The 19100-nt window shown below is 35.1% G+C and overlaps 1 long non-coding RNA gene across 1 annotated transcript; it reads right to left on the bottom strand.

Annotated features, from left to right (window-relative positions):
- Window positions 1–13718: 13718 nt before the first annotated feature.
- On the bottom strand, window positions 13719–16783 carry LOC127899665 (uncharacterized). The gene is made up of 2 exons (XR_008051572.1): window positions 16294–16783; window positions 13719–14191 (listed from the first exon to the last, which is right to left on the bottom strand). It is a non-coding gene; the product is annotated as an uncharacterized LOC127899665 (long non-coding RNA).
- Window positions 16784–19100: the final 2317 nt, after the last annotated feature.

Here is a 19100-nt window from a genome sequence, read left to right as displayed (position 1 = left end):
CCACGAGAATACGTTCCCAAAGCTCCATTTCCTCAAAGGTTAGCTAAAGGAAAGAAGGGAAAATCCACAGGTGAGATTCTTGAAATCTTCAAACAGGTAAGTGTTAACATCCCTTTACTTGATGCTATTAAACAAGTTCCATCTTATGCCAAGTTTCTTAAAGACCTTTGTACTAAAAAGAGAAATATGCATGTTCAAAAGAAGGCATTTTTAACAGAAAACGTTAGTTCTATACTCCAACATAAAATTCCTTTAAAATGCAAAGACCCAGGCTCCCCCACTATCTCATGTAGTATAGGGAACCACACAATTGAGAATGCTTTGTTGGATTTAGGAGCTAGTGTAAATTTGTTGCCTTATTCAGTATTTGTGAAACTTGGACTGGGAGAATTACACCCAACTCCAGTGGTGTTACAACTTGCAGATCGGTCCACAAAAATACCTCGTGGTATTGTGGAGGACGTGCTTATCCAGGTAGACAAGTTTTATTTTCCTGTTGATTTCATTGTAATTGACACTCAACCAATACAGGATTCAAGGAAGCACATCCCCATTATTCTAGGCCGACCTTTCTTGGCAACTGCGGATGCTCACATTCAATGCAGGACTGGAAATATGCAGTTGTCTTTCGGCAACATGACTATGGGGCTGAACATCTTCAACATTGCCAAACAACCTCACAGTGCAGATGATGGAATTGTTGATGTGGATTTAATTGAAGCATTAGTTGATGATACTTTTGTTTCAAACCTTAGTGATGATCCTTTACAAACATGTTTAACTCACTTTGGTTTGGATTTTGATATTGACAGATCGGTCAATGAGGTCAACGCCCTGCTTGACTCAGCACCATCCATGGACACTAATAAATGGAAGTCAAGAGTTGAACAACTAGCACCATCAGAGAAGAAACTCATCCCATCATCAGAATCACCACCGAAACTCGAGCTCAAACCATTGCCCAACACATTGGAATATGCATTTTTGGGAGAAGAAAGTACTCTGCCGGTAATCATCTCATCATCCCTAAATGACGAACAAAAAGGTAAGTTGTTGGATGTTTTGAAAGAGCACAAAGGGGCATTAGGATGGACCATAGCAGACATTAAAGGTATAAACCCAGTAGACTACATGCATTACATTCACCTTGATGAAAATGCTAAAACTACTAGGGAGATGCAACGTCGGTTAAATCCTAACATGAAAGAAGTTGTTAGAACTGAAGTCCTTAAGCTATTAGATGCATGTATCATTTATCCAATTTCTGATAGTTCATGGGTCAGTCCTGTACAAGTTGTCCCTAAAAAGTCAGGAGTCACAGTAGTTACCAATGCTGATAATGAATTGATACCCACTAGAGTGACTACAGGATGGCGTGTATGCATTGATTATAGAAAGTTGAATTCTGTCACACGTAAAGACCATTTTCCTTTACCATTTATTGATCAAATGCTTGATAGATTAGCAGGACATGAATTTTATTGCTTTCTAGATGGCTACTCAGGATATAATCAGATTCCCATAGCACCAAAAGATCAAGAGAAAACTACTTTCACTTGCCCTTTTGGCACATTTGCATATAGAAGAATGCCATTTGGATTATGTAATGCACCTGCTACATTTCAACGATGCATGCTAAGCATTTTTTCTGATATGGTTGAACGATTTCTTGAAGTCTTTATGGATGATTTTTCTGTCTTTGGTGACTCGTTTGATCAATGTTTACATCATCTAACACTAGTTTTGCAGAGATGTATCGAGAAGAACTTGATCTTAAATTGGGAGAAATGCCATTTTATGGTAAAACAAGGTATTGTTCTCGGTCACATCATTTCGAGCAAAGGTATTGAGGTTGACAAAGCCAAGGTGGATCTCATTTCTAATCTTCCTCCACCCAAAACAGTCAGAGAAGTAAGATCTTTCCTTGGGCATGCTGGGTTCTATAGACGTTTCATTAAAGATTTTAGCAAAGCTTCTAGACCCTTATGCAATTTACTTGCTAAGGATGTACCTTTTGTCTTTAATGATTCATGTCTTGTGGCGTTTGAAAAATTAAAGCATTTGTTGACATCATCACCCATCATTCAGCCCCCGAACTGGAAATTACCATTTGAGCTCATGTGTGATGCATCTGATTATGCTGTAGGAGCAGTATTAGGACAAAGAGTTGATCGAATTCCCCATGTTATTTACTATGCTAGTATGACATTGAATGATGCACAGTTGAACTATTCAACTACTGAAAAAGAAATGCTAGCAGTAGTGTTTGCATTGGAAAAATTTCGATCATATCTCATTGGTTGTAAAATAATTATATTCACAGATCATGCTGCTCTTAAATATCTTCTCACAAAGAAAGATGCAAAAGCCAGACTAATTCGTTGGGTGTTACTTTTGCAGGAATTTGACTTGGAATTCAAAGATAAAAAAGGGACAGAAAATGTTGTGGCGGACCACCTCTCTCGTCTCCATTTTGACACAATTATAGAACAATTACCATTAAATGAGTCATTTCCAGATGAAAAATTAATGAGTGTGGAAGTATTACCTTGGTATGCTGATATAGTTAATTATCTTGTTACAGGTAAACTTCCAGAGCATTGGACCAAGCAAGACAAGGCTAAATTCTTTGCAGAGATAAAGAATTTCTTTTGGGATGACCCGTATTTGTTCAAGTATTGTGCGGATCAAATTGTTAGACGATGTGTCCCAGAAAGTGAAATTCAGAATATCCTTTCATTCTGCCATGAACAAGCTTGTGGAGGCCATTTCAGTGCTAAGAAGACAGCGACTAAAGTTTTACAATGTGGTTTCTATTGGCCATCTATATTTCGAGACGCTTACACTTTCTGTTCTTCATGTGATAGGTGTCAACGAATGGGGAGCATTACGCGAAGGAACATGATGCCACTAAATCCAATTTTAGTGGTTGAGATTTTTGACGTATGGGGTATCGACTTCATGGGACCCTTTCCCCCGTCTTTTGGTCATCAATACATATTGGTTGCTGTTGACTATGTATCAAAATGGGTAGAAGCAATTCCATGTAGGACCAATGATCACAAGGTGGTGATAGCATTTTTGAAAAGCAATATTGTTTCACGCTTTGGATTCCCTCGAGCAATAATCAGTGATGGTGGTGCCCACTTTTGTAACAAAGCATTCAAAGCTCTTTTGACAAAGTATTCAATCACACACAAAGTGGCAACTCCGTATCATCCGCAAACCAGTGGCCAAGTTGAGATATCCAATCGAGAAATAAAGCACATATTAGAAAAAACGGTGAGGCCGGACAGAAAAGATTGGTCATTAAGACTTGATGATGCCTTATGGGCATATAGAACGGCTTTCAAGACCCCGATTGGGATGTCACCCTACAGGCTAGTGTATGGAAAAGCTTGCCACCTACCTGTGGAACTCGAGCATCGTGCGTATTGGGCCATCAAGAAATTCAATTTTGACATGCAGCAAGCTAGCTCAGAAAGAAGATTACAGCTGGCAGAACTTGAAGAAATTCGCAATGACGCGTACGAAAATGCCAAGATTTACAAGCAACGAATGAAAGTCTTCCATGATAAGCAAATTATGAGAAAATCGTTCACTCCAGGTCAGAAAGTGCTTTTATTCAATTCTCGCTTGCACCTATTCCCAGGTAAGTTACGCTCTCGTTGGTCTGGTCCCTTTATTGTTCATACTGTTTTTCCACATGGGGCAATTGAAATTAAAGACCCAAAGAATGGTGTCACGTTTAAAGTTAATGGTCAAAGATTAAAGCCATATCTAGAGTACCAACCACATGAAGAAGACACCGAAATAAATTTGAGTGACCCACCAAATTTGAATTGATTTTTTTTCTTTTCGTTGATTTGATTTTTCTTTCTTTCTTTTTATTATTATTCTTTTGCTAATTGAAATTGTTTTTGCATAAGTGTGTTTATTTTACCATTAAGTTTTCTCTTATCATTTTTAATCATGAGTCTCATACTTAGACCGTTCCTCCTGAGCATTCTTAAACCACTTCAACGTGTCAAAACTCATCTCAAAAGGCAGATTCAATTTTGTAAAACACAACGCATTTGGGCTCTACAACCACCAGAGTTAGTAGCCTATGTTGAGGGTTTAGAACGCCAACTCAGAGACATTGAGAGAAGTGTTTACGACATCCAGTTGGAGCTTGAGGTAAATTCAATAAGAGGACGATTTTAATTTTCTTTGTGTGTTTTAATTTGTTTTTCTATTTGTGTGCTTTAGTTTATTACCCCGGTGAAGTGGCGGATAACAGTACTCCGTGACAATCAAGTCGGTTACTTCAGTTTCCCATAATAACTGATATTCTGAGGCGAAGGTATGGACAAAAACGAGATTCTAGCGAAACTTCACAAGCGATTCCCTTCACTTCCTCAGAATGCCCTCCTTACGATCTATAAAGCTCGGTCCGAACGCATGCGATTACTCATGAGGAATAACATATCTGCTGACATCCGTTGGTTAATCGAGGCTAAAGTACGATCGGCAGGTGAGTTACCTCCAAAATTTATTGCATACATGCCTGGTTGTGGTAAAGGAAATTATGCAAGAAAACGACGAGCTCGAAGAATTTATGTTGCTTGTCATAAGTGTGCCAGAATGAGTTGCAATAAAAACCCATGTTCTTTAGGAATGGTGTCTGATAACAGGGAAGATAAGATTCAATTCATTAGGGATGTCTTGAATAAGGAGTCATTGGATGATATCCTTTTGTCTCTTGAAACGCATCCCAGTGGATATGTGCAAGGAGCGATTCTCCAGTTATGGCCATTATTCCAGAAAGAGCATGCACGATATAGTCTCGGGAATCTGACTATAAACGACCCTGTTTGCCAGTTTATAAGAAAATTGGATAGGAAGCCTATCCTCGACCCATAGAGGGCGTTCAAGCCGTTTCTGGACGTAGAACCAGAGGAAGATGTGAGCCACAGTCGCAACTACCTGTAAATATCCTTTCACTTTACTGTTATTTTATTTCACTATTGTTTTATTGTGTGCATTATTGTCTTTAAAAATTTTATTACTGTTTGCTTTTTCCTTATTACTGTTTTCTTTTTCCCTTTTACTGTTTCCTTTTTGACTAGCGAGCCACGTGCTTTACGCGTTATTTGACACTGACATTTTACCTCATACATAACTGTGATCCACTGTCACCAAGATTCTTAAATGTGATTTCCTTTTTGTCAAGCACTCACAAATTGTTTTCGAGAAGTATCACAATGGCAGCTACTCCCAATAGACAATTCAAGAACATTTGTGTGCTTTCTGGATTTACCTATGGCAAACATAAAGAGTTCGTTGAGGCAGCTATAGATCTTGGTCGAAGCATAGCAGCGAGAAAATTACATTTGGTGTATGGAGGAGGTAACCGAGGGTTATCAAAAATGGTCTCAGAAGCAGCTTTTATCAGAGGAAGTCAAGTGTTAGGCATCATCCCAAGAGTCCTAAAACCATTGGGCAGTTCGTCTGACTCATCAACTGGAGAAGAGTTAGTCGTCTCAGGTATGCAAGAAAGAATAACTGAAATGCTTAATTATGCTGATGCTTTTATTTTCCTTCCAGGAGATCTTGCAACACTAGAGGCACTTATGACACTAGCATCTTGGGCCCATCTACACATTCACCAGAAACCCATCGGTTTGTTAAATGTCAATAACTTTTATGATGGCTTTATCGCATTTCTTAACCATGCAATAAAAAACTATTTCATTCCCGCTAATGTGAAAAAAATTTTTATTTGTGCTCACACTGCTAATGAGCTACTTGATCTGTTACAAGCTTATAGACCGGAGCCAGACCCCTGGACCTTCGTGTTGGAGCGTCCAAATAATGATGGTAACAGTAGCAGCAATAAGAAGTACAAATTAGATTTAACTCTCCGCCTATAAATATTTTCTTCTGTGTTGCACCACCCAGGTGATGTCTTCTAAACTCTACTTCTTTCCTTTCAAACATTGAGGACAATGTTTCGTTCTGGTTGGGGGGAGGGAATAGTCGACAATTGTGAAATTTTGGTTAAGTTTTTACTAATTTTTGTTGTAGAAACTAACTGTTGCTAACTTTTTGTGTTGAAGATGGCTGAATATGGAGTGTAGTGACTCTAGAAACGCATCTTCATCGTTTATAAAAAAAAAAAAAATTCAGACATTTTCTTTTTCTTTATTATGTGTTTATGTTTATTTTTCTTCTTTAATTTCTCCTCTATAAATATACATTTTCCAACTTTTGAGTCGAAGATGGCTGAATATGGAGTGTAGTTCCTCTAGAAACGCATCTTCTTTAAAAAATAAAAAAAAATCATTTTCGTTTTCTATCATTTTACGTGTAACTTTTCTAATTAGTTTTTATGCATCATTTTCACATTTCTGCATGCATATTTTCCTTTCATGTTTAGAATAGGTTGGGGGGTAGAATGATGTTTAAAAAAAAAATGTGTGATTTGTTTTAACATTGGATGACATGATTAATTTCAAATTTTAGTATTTGTATTATCTTTGGTCTTAAGTGATGTTACGCTATGTTTGCTACTTTACATGTTGATGTCGGAGACAAATGTGAGTTGCTTGAAGGAATGAACATGTCATAATAAGTACCAAGTGAGTTTTTGAGCCTATTATTTTTCTTGGAGAATAACCCTTTTGCCCACTCTTTATACAGCTTAGCAGTTTATTATTTTATACACGATCTCTAAATTACTTTTGAGTTAACCCTTAAAAAAAAATTGTAAAATAAAAAAAAAAAGAAAAAAGAGTGTGTTGCTACATTTGGAGGCCCATCTAACTAGTAGATATGGAAGATTATTTAGAGCCCTAAAAGACGATGGAGAGGCCATCTTTGATCCGTTTGAGCCTTTCAAGCCATCCCTTTTATTTAATATCCATAATTAACCCTTTTGAGCCTTTAAAAAAAAAAAAAAACCTTTTCTTTGTCAACTTATCATCTTGACCCACTCCGATTTGGAGTATTACCCGATATCTTATAAGTTCCATCACCTATTTATGTTTGAGAAAATGTAAATAATTATTTTGTTCAGTGAAGTTATGCCAAATAAAAGCAAAAAAAAAAAAAACAAAAAACAAAAACAAAAACAAAAACAAAAGTTGTTGTTTCAAAAGAATAAAAATAGGTGAAATCCACCTTGCAACTTCCAAAAAAAAAAAAAAAATTCTCTGCATTTTTCTCAAACATACACTTTGTTTTCCTTATTTTCCTTCTTTGTTAGCCATGTCCCTAGCCTACGTTTCGTCCTAATAAAAGTCCTTCTTGATTTTAGGGAACTATAGTTTGAAGTAGAAGCTAGTTATATGGGCTAAAAAGATGTAGTGATGCATAATTAAAAAAAAAAAAAAAGATAAATAAAGTGGGTTGACTAACATTTTATTTGACTTGAGATCGTATTATTTCTAAGCTGAGGGCATATTTATTTCATCTTGGTGAGAGCATGTGATATCACTTCTTTATTATTTTCTCTCTCAATTACCATTCATTGGAGTGACTATTTTTATTGGGATTAATTTATTTGTGAGAGTGTCACTACTTCCAGTGATATTTTGGGGTTTGACATGTCATTCTTGAGAGTAGCTAAAACAAAGTCTACTGGGCTAATTCATGTGGATGGTTGATGTGGGTGTGATGTTGCTTTAGACTGGAGATAATGCTTATACTTTTATTTGATTGCTATCATTAATCTGATGGAATAAATACGAGTGTTTCTATTAAAACGAAAAAAAAAATTATTTTGAATTTGAATTTTGTTTTCGCTTTATTTGCTAGGGACTAGCAATAAGCTGGTTGGGGGGTGTGTTGAGTGTTAGAAAATGCATATTTATAAAGGAGAAAACCGTCATTTTACATTTTAAGTCTTACTAACAACCCTTACTTTTATATATTTAACCTTCTTGTGATTTAATTACATGTGTTTTATTTTAATTAAGTATTTTATGTATTTTAGGGGCATTATAGTCATTTCACAATAAAGGAGAGATCAGACGGCAAAACGGACATCACTTTTGAACTCAGGACGGTCGAAAACCTTAGGAGGAGCATAAAAGGAAAAATGGCACTATTCACATGTACGGTACTATTCACGTGTACGGTACTGTATACGTTACTGTTCACGACACTGTTCACATAGACGGATGATGACGTGGCATTGACCGATGATGTGGCATTGACTGATGAGGTGTCACGATCCTGTTGGACTAAAATTCTTATGTACTGTTGATGGTGACGTGGCAGCATATCAGTGGACGAAAAATCTCGCGTACGGTGCATGCATCACACAGGATTATTTTCAACCAAACCGCGTTACTGTTCATCCGGGTCAAACCGCGTTACTGTTCAAAGTCGGGTCAAACCGTGTTACTGTTCATCCGCGTGGTCAAACCGTGGACTGTTGACTGATGACGTGGCGAAATCCTGAGCGTCCAAACTGTTTTTAATCCGATGGCCATGATTTACTCCATGTATCTATAAAAAGGGGGCCTCCCCCCCCTAATTTGATATCTCTGAATCCATTTTTGGAATCCATTTTCTGTAATTCCTTCTCCATCTTGTATTTTCTTCGTATTTTAATAAATTCTCATTTTGCCCCTAGTTCAATTATGAGTGGCTAATTTTCTTTCAAGCTTGGGTTGAAGGTGAAGTCTCAACATGTGTCATGGGCTTAATTTGGTAAATTTATTTTCTCTTCCCCTCTAATTTTTGTGGATGTTTTGACTTCTCGTCGACAAATAATAATAGTCTTGTCTAGATACCGCCTTGGTTACACCGGCTCTCTAGTATAAGGTTATTATTATTTGGCACGATAAGCCCTTAGCACCATATTGATTAGAGCGTGGTTCATGAGGTGTGGATTCCCCCCTCATGATTTAATTGGCATTAATACGGATTATTTAGCCCATGATGCATGTTGATACGGATCCAGATACCCAAGTACGTCATTTCAATAGAATTATCTTCAATTTATTCTCGCCATTGCAATTCCAATTTTAGAATTTATTCTCGCTATTTTAATTTAAGTTTTAGCATATACCAAATCATTTCCACCACAAATCCAACAACCCATTTACAAAATTAATTCTACACAATTAAAATCCACCTCCTCGTGGGATCGACACTCGTCACCATAGATCTATACTACAATAGATTCGTGCGCTTGCGAGTACATTAAAATTTGCACAACAAGTTTTTGGCGCCGTTGCCGGGGAGGTAAGTAATTTTAATTCATAGAATTAATTTTTGTGAATAACTTCTTTTATTTGTTTTCTTGTATTTTTTTTTCTTATAAAAAAAAAAAGAGAGTAAATCTACATTTAAAGGTTAGTATTTCTTTTCTTTTTCTCTTCTTTAAAATTCTGTAATTTAATTTTCAATTTATTTTTTCTTTGTAATTTTTGTTTATTTTATTAATTTAATTTTTAGTTAATTTCACGTATTTGTTTTTGTGTATTTTTATAGTAAGGTTGTAATAGCGCAATAAGGTTAGTATCATAATTTCTCCCTTATCTTTATTTTTTATTTGTTTTGTTCCCATCTTTATTTTTTGTTTTGTTTGCATCTTTATTTTTATTTTATTTGTTTTGTATGCATGGTCGTAGGTCATTATTACCTAATCTTGAACCTATAGACCTTGAATTAGAAAAAACACTTCGCACACACAAACACGTTAAAAATAAAATGGATTTACAAGCACCACAGGAGAGGCCATTTAAGGACTATTTTAGTCCCTTAGCTAATTTGAGCACGTCATGCATAAGATACCCAAATGTAGCTGCTAGGAGCTTTGAACTAAAACCTAGTGTGCTAAATTGTCTCCCCACATTCTATGGCTTAGAAAATGAGGACCCATATAATCATCTGAATGATTTTCATGCCATTTGTCAAACATTTAAATATGAGAATTTTTCAGACGATGATGTTAAACTCAGATTATTCCCATTTTCTTTAAAAGATAGAGCTCGTTCATGGTTAAATACTTTACCTGCTAATAGCATTTCATCATGGGAACAAATGGTAACTAAATTTTTGAATAAATATTTCCCAGTGCATAAAACCAATGCTATTCGCAGGGAAATTTCAGAGTTCACACAAAGAGAGGACGAGCAGTTTTTCGAAACTTGGGAGCGATTCAATGGGCTACTCTTGAAGTGTCCACATCATGGGTACGAAAAATGGCACCAATGTCAATACTTTTTGGAGGGATTATTGCCGAATGTGCAAGAATGGCTAATGGCAACAAGTGGAGGAGAGCTAATGTCAAAAAGTGCATCAGAAATTTGGGAGTTTTTCCAGCGACAAGCGGACAATTCCCAACAACGGAGTCGATCACTCAGGAATACTAGAAGGATTAAAGGAGTGAATGAGGTTCACATTGGCGAGTCAACTTCGGGAATCAAAGAAGTCAAGGAGATGGTTGAAGGTCTTGCTCGACAAATAGCATCATTATCGACTGCTAAATCAACAGAATCACATGACCCTGACTCATATCCAGATCAAGCCAATGCCATAGGTGTAATGAGAAAGCCATCTAATTACAACCCATACTCCAACACATATAACTCTGGATGGAGAGACCACCCCAATTTTTCATGGTCTCAAGGATTCCAACAGAATGGATCAGCAGCTCCAGCTCCACCAATGCAACAAATTCCTCAAAATCCTCAAGCCTCTCAGCCCCCATTTAGACCATTCAATCAAAACCAGAATTATTCTCAACCCAGACCATGGGAGGATGCATTCCAGAATTTCAGGAATGTTACTCACTCCACGATTGAGCAACAGAACCGCACCATTGATGGACTACGAAATGAGTTGAGAGCAGGCTTCAACTCACAAGCTCAATCTGTTTCAAGCCTCGAAAAGATGGTGGGACAACTTGCTTCTTCAGTTCAGACATTGGCAATGACTGTTGAGAAAGGCAAATTTCCAAGTCAACCAGTGCCTAATCCTAAAGGAGTACATGAAGCAAGTACCAGTTCACCACAGCAGCATGGAGAGATCAAAGCAGTAATGACCTTGCGAAAAGGAAAGGAAGTCGACAACAAAGTGGAGATGCCGGTGACAAAAGAAAATCAAATTGTACCTGTGAATGTTGAGGAATCATCACCGGAGGAGAAAGAAGAAACTAACCCACGAGAATACGTTCCCAAAGCTCCATTTCCTCAAAGGTTAGCTAAAGGAAAGAAGGGAAAATCCACAGGTGAGATTCTTGAAATCTTCAAACAGGTAAGTGTTAACATCCCTTTACTTGATGCTATTAAACAAGTTCCATCTTATGCCAAGTTTCTTAAAGACCTTTGTACTAAAAAGAGAAATATGCATGTTCAAAAGAAGGCATTTTTAACAGAAAACGTTAGTTCTATACTCCAACATAAAATTCCTTTAAAATGCAAAGACCCAGGCTCCCCCACTATCTCATGTAGTATAGGGAACCACACAATTGAGAATGCTTTGTTGGATTTAGGAGCTAGTGTAAATTTGTTGCCTTATTCAGTATTTGTGAAACTTGGACTGGGAGAATTACACCCAACTCCAGTGGTGTTACAACTTGCAGATCGGTCCACAAAAATACCTCGTGGTATTGTGGAGGACGTGCTTATCCAGGTAGACAAGTTTTATTTTCCTGTTGATTTCATTGTAATTGACACTCAACCAATACAGGATTCAAGGAAGCACATCCCCATTATTCTAGGCCGACCTTTCTTGGCAACTGCGGATGCTCACATTCAATGCAGGACTGGAAATATGCAGTTGTCTTTCGGCAACATGACTATGGGGCTGAACATCTTCAACATTGCCAAACAACCTCACAGTGCAGATGATGGAATTGTTGATGTGGATTTAATTGAAGCATTAGTTGATGATACTTTTGTTTCAAACCTTAGTGATGATCCTTTACAAACATGTTTAACTCACTTTGGTTTGGATTTTGATATTGACAGATCGGTCAATGAGGTCAACGCCCTGCTTGACTCAGCACCATCCATGGACACTAATAAATGGAAGTCAAGAGTTGAACAACTAGCACCATCAGAGAAGAAACTCATCCCATCATCAGAATCACCACCGAAACTCGAGCTCAAACCATTGCCCAACACATTGGAATATGCATTTTTGGGAGAAGAAAGTACTCTGCCGGTAATCATCTCATCATCCCTAAATGACGAACAAAAAGGTAAGTTGTTGGATGTTTTGAAAGAGCACAAAGGGGCATTAGGATGGACCATAGCAGACATTAAAGGTATAAACCCAGTAGACTACATGCATTACATTCACCTTGATGAAAATGCTAAAACTACTAGGGAGATGCAACGTCGGTTAAATCCTAACATGAAAGAAGTTGTTAGAACTGAAGTCCTTAAGCTATTAGATGCATGTATCATTTATCCAATTTCTGATAGTTCATGGGTCAGTCCTGTACAAGTTGTCCCTAAAAAGTCAGGAGTCACAGTAGTTACCAATGCTGATAATGAATTGATACCCACTAGAGTGACTACAGGATGGCGTGTATGCATTGATTATAGAAAGTTGAATTCTGTCACACGTAAAGACCATTTTCCTTTACCATTTATTGATCAAATGCTTGATAGATTAGCAGGACATGAATTTTATTGCTTTCTAGATGGCTACTCAGGATATAATCAGATTCCCATAGCACCAAAAGATCAAGAGAAAACTACTTTCACTTGCCCTTTTGGCACATTTGCATATAGAAGAATGCCATTTGGATTATGTAATGCACCTGCTACATTTCAACGATGCATGCTAAGCATTTTTTCTGATATGGTTGAACGATTTCTTGAAGTCTTTATGGATGATTTTTCTGTCTTTGGTGACTCGTTTGATCAATGTTTACATCATCTAACACTAGTTTTGCAGAGATGTATCGAGAAGAACTTGATCTTAAATTGGGAGAAATGCCATTTTATGGTAAAACAAGGTATTGTTCTCGGTCACATCATTTCGAGCAAAGGTATTGAGGTTGACAAAGCCAAGGTGGATCTCATTTCTAATCTTCCTCCACCCAAAACAGTCAGAGAAGTAAGATCTTTCCTTGGGCATGCTGGGTTCTATAGACGTTTCATTAAAGATTTTAGCAAAGCTTCTAGACCCTTATGCAATTTACTTGCTAAGGATGTACCTTTTGTCTTTAATGATTCATGTCTTGTGGCGTTTGAAAAATTAAAGCATTTGTTGACATCATCACCCATCATTCAGCCCCCGAACTGGAAATTACCATTTGAGCTCATGTGTGATGCATCTGATTATGCAGTAGGAGCAGTATAGTTATAATACTCTCATACTTATTATTTGTATTTCTTTAGCCAGTTAATATTATGCCATTTAATTCTCAATTGATCATTTGTCTAGATAAATATGAGATCAAATACCTAATTTGCCAAAGCTATATTAGAGTATTGACATTATGTCAGAATCCTCTATAGATCTAAGAAGATATAGATCTAAAAATTAACATGACATAAAATTAACCAATAAAGAAAAAAATACAAATTATAAATATATAACAAATAAAATAAACCTAGAACTCACTTGAGAGATTAATTTATTCAATGATTTCAATTCTTGAGCTTCACATTTCACCTCAACTTAGAAACTTTAGCCACTCATGTTTAAAAGGAAAACACTCTTTTTATTTAATAAACTTTGTGAAGTACAATAAAACGAAATCGAAAACAAAGGGAAAGAAAATAGATTTTTCCCTAAAATTCACTCTAGATTTACACCCAAAATACTCACCCCTAAAATCCGCCACAAATTCTCTCTTCTTTTATTCTTTCTCCCAAAATCTAGTATTGTGAGCTTACAATCACAACCTTTAGATGAGATTTAATAGTACAATCCTAGTGTCTAAAATTTGCAACCATTATGGATTGTTAGATTCAACACAATCAACAGCTATGATTGAAATCAAAGAGGGACCTTTTTTTCACTTACTTGTCAAGGTGATTGAGCTCATTTGTCAAGATAGTTTACCTATGCAATTTGGTGTGCTAATACGAGCTTGGACACGAGGCACGATCTCAACCATTCAGTAATAATGCCAGATAAAAGGGCTAGAAAATCTTCAACCGCTTCTGAGTTTCTAGAATCCAAATTTCTCTTCTATTTTTCTGATCCAAGCATCATGATTTTAGGGAATTACCTACAAAACACAAAAGCAATCATAATTAAAAACAAATAAAAATTACTAATTCGTAAAATAGGTTTGAGATTTATTAATGTAATGAAATTAGTAGTGTTATCAACATTAATTGTAAGTGAAAAATAATAATTTTAATCTTTATTAAATGTACACTTCTAGTGTTAATCACGCTCCTCAACTAGCTTATTATTAGTCCTTAGTAATTAAAGTACTATCTATAATAATTAAAATTAATGTGCAAGCTAGTTCTTCTACTCTTCAAACAATTAAATAAGTGAGCTCCTTGTTTTTGTTGAGAGATGAAATAAAGAAATAACTTCTTGACTTGATATCAATAAACCTTCCTTTATGCTTAATTGTAAATAAATGCAAAACATATGGGTTTTCATTGAAAAAGTATAATATTTTTGTTCTAAAAGTTTATTAAGGTTCAATCATTAACTAGCATATTATTTACAAATAATCAAATAATATATCATCAACTCATGTAGCAAGCCTTAAGGCACTAGGCGTTGAAACAACCCTACAGACTTAGCTACTTGGGCGTCTAATTAATTTACAGAAAAACAAGCAAAATATCTTCAACCCGTATAACAAGCTTTAGGCAATGACTCCAAAACCAATTAGCTTTAGGCCAGTAGGTGTCGAAGCACCCCTATGGGTTTATTTACTCGGATTTTAGATTTATTGACGTTGAGACATTACAAGTAATAAATCTTTAACTCATGTAGTAGGCTTTGGGCCTATGACTCTCAGAGCAGTTGGTCTTAGGGCATTAGGTTTTAGAACACCCCTACGGGCTTATTTAATAGGTTTTTAGATTTAGCAAAATTGAACACATTGATTTTTTTTTTCTTTTTTTAAGGATAAAAAACACACTTTCCACTATCTTAGATGTCGCCTCCAACAAAATAAGAGAACTAAATATTAGTTATTTCAACTTAGAACTCACAAGCATGTGTCATGGTGTGTGTATGCTAGAATGGTTTATTAACATTTGCTAGATAATCAAATGAAACAATATGGATAAGTAAAAACTATTAGAAAAAAATAGCTTACAAATTAAATTACTTTAAAGAGAAAAGAACAAAAATAACTTTTATTAAAATATAAAATGATAAATCTCAACGGCAAAATACAAGAACTCCTTATCTACTATATTTAAACAAAAAATAGTTAGATTTTTTTTTTTGAAAAGTGAAACAAACACAATTTTTTTAAAAAAAAAAACTCAAAAGCATGTCAGATCAACCATCCCTCCCCTTAACTAGATTGAGAAATTATCTTTAATGTCCAAAGAAAAAGAGATAAAGTTTAGAATATGGCACCTGATAAACGTGAAAGGAAAATGAACACCTACAAACAAATACGACTAGTGTTGTGAAAATTTTAATATACTCGCAAGCGCACGAATCTAGAAATAGAATAGTGGTAACGAGGTCGATCCCACATGAATTGTTATAAATTGAAAAGTCTAATTTAAATCTAAAATTAATATTAATTCTAACCTAGTTGACCAAATTAAGTTTCTAAGAAAATTAAACCAATTAAACTAAGGAAGCAATTAAAATAAAGAAGAATTCAATAAGATAAGAATTACTAAGGTTTCAAAATCCACCACTATTCAACTAGTGATTATCTAATTATTAATTAATCCCTAATTTTAGAGTGACAACTCGAAATCAATCTATGTCATCTCATGGATATAACAATTAAGCCCAAGTAATTAAATCTAATGTAGGTTTTTTTTTCTGCCTAATAATATGACATCTAAGCATCCCATGTAAACATATTGAATAACAAAGAGTCAAAGTTTTCCTAAGCACTCTATGTAAACAATTTAATGCAAGACATAGAATCAAAGATAATCATGTATAAACTTTATAAATTCAAGCATAGATTTAATTGAATATTAATCATAACAATCAATAATGCATGACAAAATTGATGAAAATATTTTAATAACATCCAATTAATCATGTGAAATAAAAACCATAATCATTAAAGAATATATATAGGGAATTAAATAAATAAAAAGATAATTATTTCATTAAATAGGGTTTCATCCTTAACCTCAGTATCAAAAAATTAGCTATACATACTTGAATTGAGAGCAACAAAAGAAATAAAATCAGCCATGGGAAGCCGAAGTGCTGCTGCCGCTACCCTCTATTCTCTATGTCTCGCGTCTGCTCTCCTCTGGCGGCTACTCCCTCTCCAAAAGCCAAAACTCCCTTTTATAATCTTTAAAATGGGCCCCACCTCTTAAATCCTAAAGGCTAAAGCCAAAAGACTTGCCTTTTTATTTGCTTTAGCTCTCACACGTGCCCACCATAAGCCATAAATTGTTTCCTCTTTTAATTGCTCAACACGAGCCCACTTATGCAAAGCCTAATCAAGCTTCATTTAATCCTCATGTGCTGGCCACTTTTAAAGCTAATATCACTTTCTCCTCTTTGTCCGCATGTGGATGGTGAATGCATTTGTTGAGTTCGGTTTCCTTATCTTGAATGAACATGCATATAAGCATAACTGCTTCCAAGTTCATTAATCTTTAATGCTCACAAATTGAACTCCTTTATGCTCTTTTTATCCATAATCTCTAATTAATTTCATATTCAATAAAATAATTTAATTAATTAAAAATAACAAATAAATATAACTAGTAATTATTTAATTAAGGGTAAAATATGCATATATTATATGCTCATCAAATACCCCCAAACTTGGATTTTGCTAGTCCTCGAGCAAAACTAAAACTTAAAACAAAAATAAAAATAACAAAACAAAAAGTAAATCCTAACTAAACCACTTTCGTAGGTAATCGCGATTGCATTTAGCGTATACAACAAGCCTTTAAATCCCTAGGCGGCCCTAGTGGACGAGTTGTAGTCTCGTGAGGGCTTCAGTGATGATACCCACAAACATCATTTTTCAAAGAATTAAAATAAAAATAAAATGAAAAGAACAACAAGCTTTAAACAAAACATGAAGATAGCCTCAAAAATTGCATAAATTATATAGCTCAAAGAAAATTTCAAATATTGGCAAAGTTCTAACTTTAATTCAATAGTCAATCACATCTCTCTTTTGATTCTTGTAGTGTGTGTCTGAAATCAATTCAATCAAATCCATTCCCAAAATCTTCAACATCAACAGCCTTCGCCTCAAACAAAGAAAAGAGTAGGTCAAACTAATCTTATCATCTTGATCTCTAATTTTTTCCTCTCACAGGCTTTTATGTGCATTTTCTTTTGATTTTTTTTCAGCACATGCACTTGATTTGATTTTTCTTTTTCTCTTTTTTTTCTTCTTTTTTTTTTAACTATAGTCAAGAGCTTTCACTCTACCCCTTAAGGTAGCCATCTTCTCAAAATAGATTATCTTCTACATACTGGTGGTACATAGGCCCAAATTACTCAAGGATAGCTTCATTCTTAAGGGTTATAGGTAGCTATTTTTTACTTTGGCGCCCGTGTATACTAGTTTGTATTGTGGAGATAAGAATCAAGAAAAACAATCATTTACTCTATCTAAAATTGTCAACTTAGGCTGCGTCAATCTCAAATTTCAAGTCAAAATTATGAAAGAATTGATATTAGTGCTCATATTTTAAAGAATCTCAATCAAGAGGAACTAACACAACAATCAAGTATAAACTAAGACAATATTCAACCCTTTCTAAAAACCATATTCATTGTCAATTAAGTTCTTATCATTGGCGTTTCACATAAAAACAAAAAAATCAACAAATTTTTTTTTTAACAAACAATTTTTTTTAACAAACAAAGCACACACTATTCCCACCCCCAAACTTATTTGGAACATTGTTCTCAATGTTTCACAAACAAAAGATATGCAAATGAGAGAAGAAAAAATAATAACAAAACATAAATAGTAAAAAGAAAGTTGGAGAGAACACACCTGGACGGGCTGGGAAAGCTTAAAACAAAATGACAACTAAAGAAAACGTTAGAAGAAATATAAGTAATAAAATAAAAAACAAAATAATAAAAAAAATCCTACTAACTAACTAATTAATGTAAACAACAAATCAACCAGGACCAATAAGAATTTGGTGAAAACCAAAGCAATTATATAGAAAATGCCAGAAAACATAATTGACTAAGCACTGGAGCATTTTATCTATAAAAGGATGATGGTAATAAAACTCCTCAATATCGCACTGCCTTGATCTCTTCTGTTCCATGCTTTCCGGAGAATTATCTGAAGTAGTATAAAAATCTAATAATTTCAGCACTTTAGATCTTACCACCTTTTTCATGTCAGAATGTGACCTATGTTGCATTTTTTTAGGAAGTAACTCCAACTTGAATGATTCAATTTTCTCTTCAGGAGGAAGTGGCTTAATCTTTTCTTTCCACTTAATTAGATCTATGATAAGAGTCAAATCCAGTAAAGCATTAACTTCTCCAATACCACTGTCAACATCAACAGAGAAATCAGAGTTAGTTGTGCATGGTGTTAATGGATTGTCACAGTGGTTAGAAATAAGTGAATCATCCATTGATGCTTCTATCATATCTACTTCAACAACTTCATCATCTTCTTGTGCCTGCTTGGGAACATTAAAAATGTTTAATTCCATGGTCATGTTACCAAAAGACAATTGCATGTTTCCAGTCCTGCAACTAATATGAGCATCAACTGTAGCTAAGAAATGACGACCAAGAATAACTGGGGTGTGTTTCTTAGGATCCTGTACATGTTGAGTATCAATAACAATAAAATCAACAAGATAATAAAATTTGTCAATCTGTATCAACACATCCTCTATAATACCACGAGGTATTTTCATTGACATTTCAGCAAGTTATAAAATAATGGAAGTTAATTTTAACTCACCTAGTCCAAGCTGCATGTAAACAGAATAAGGCAAGAGATTACC

This window comes from Citrus sinensis, chromosome 9 (genome assembly GCF_022201045.2).
Source record: "Citrus sinensis cultivar Valencia sweet orange chromosome 9, DVS_A1.0, whole genome shotgun sequence".
Taxonomy (NCBI): Eukaryota; Viridiplantae; Streptophyta; class Magnoliopsida; order Sapindales; family Rutaceae; genus Citrus; species Citrus sinensis.
Note: the sequence above shows the minus strand (reverse complement) of the source record. Positions and strands in the feature narration are given on the sequence as shown.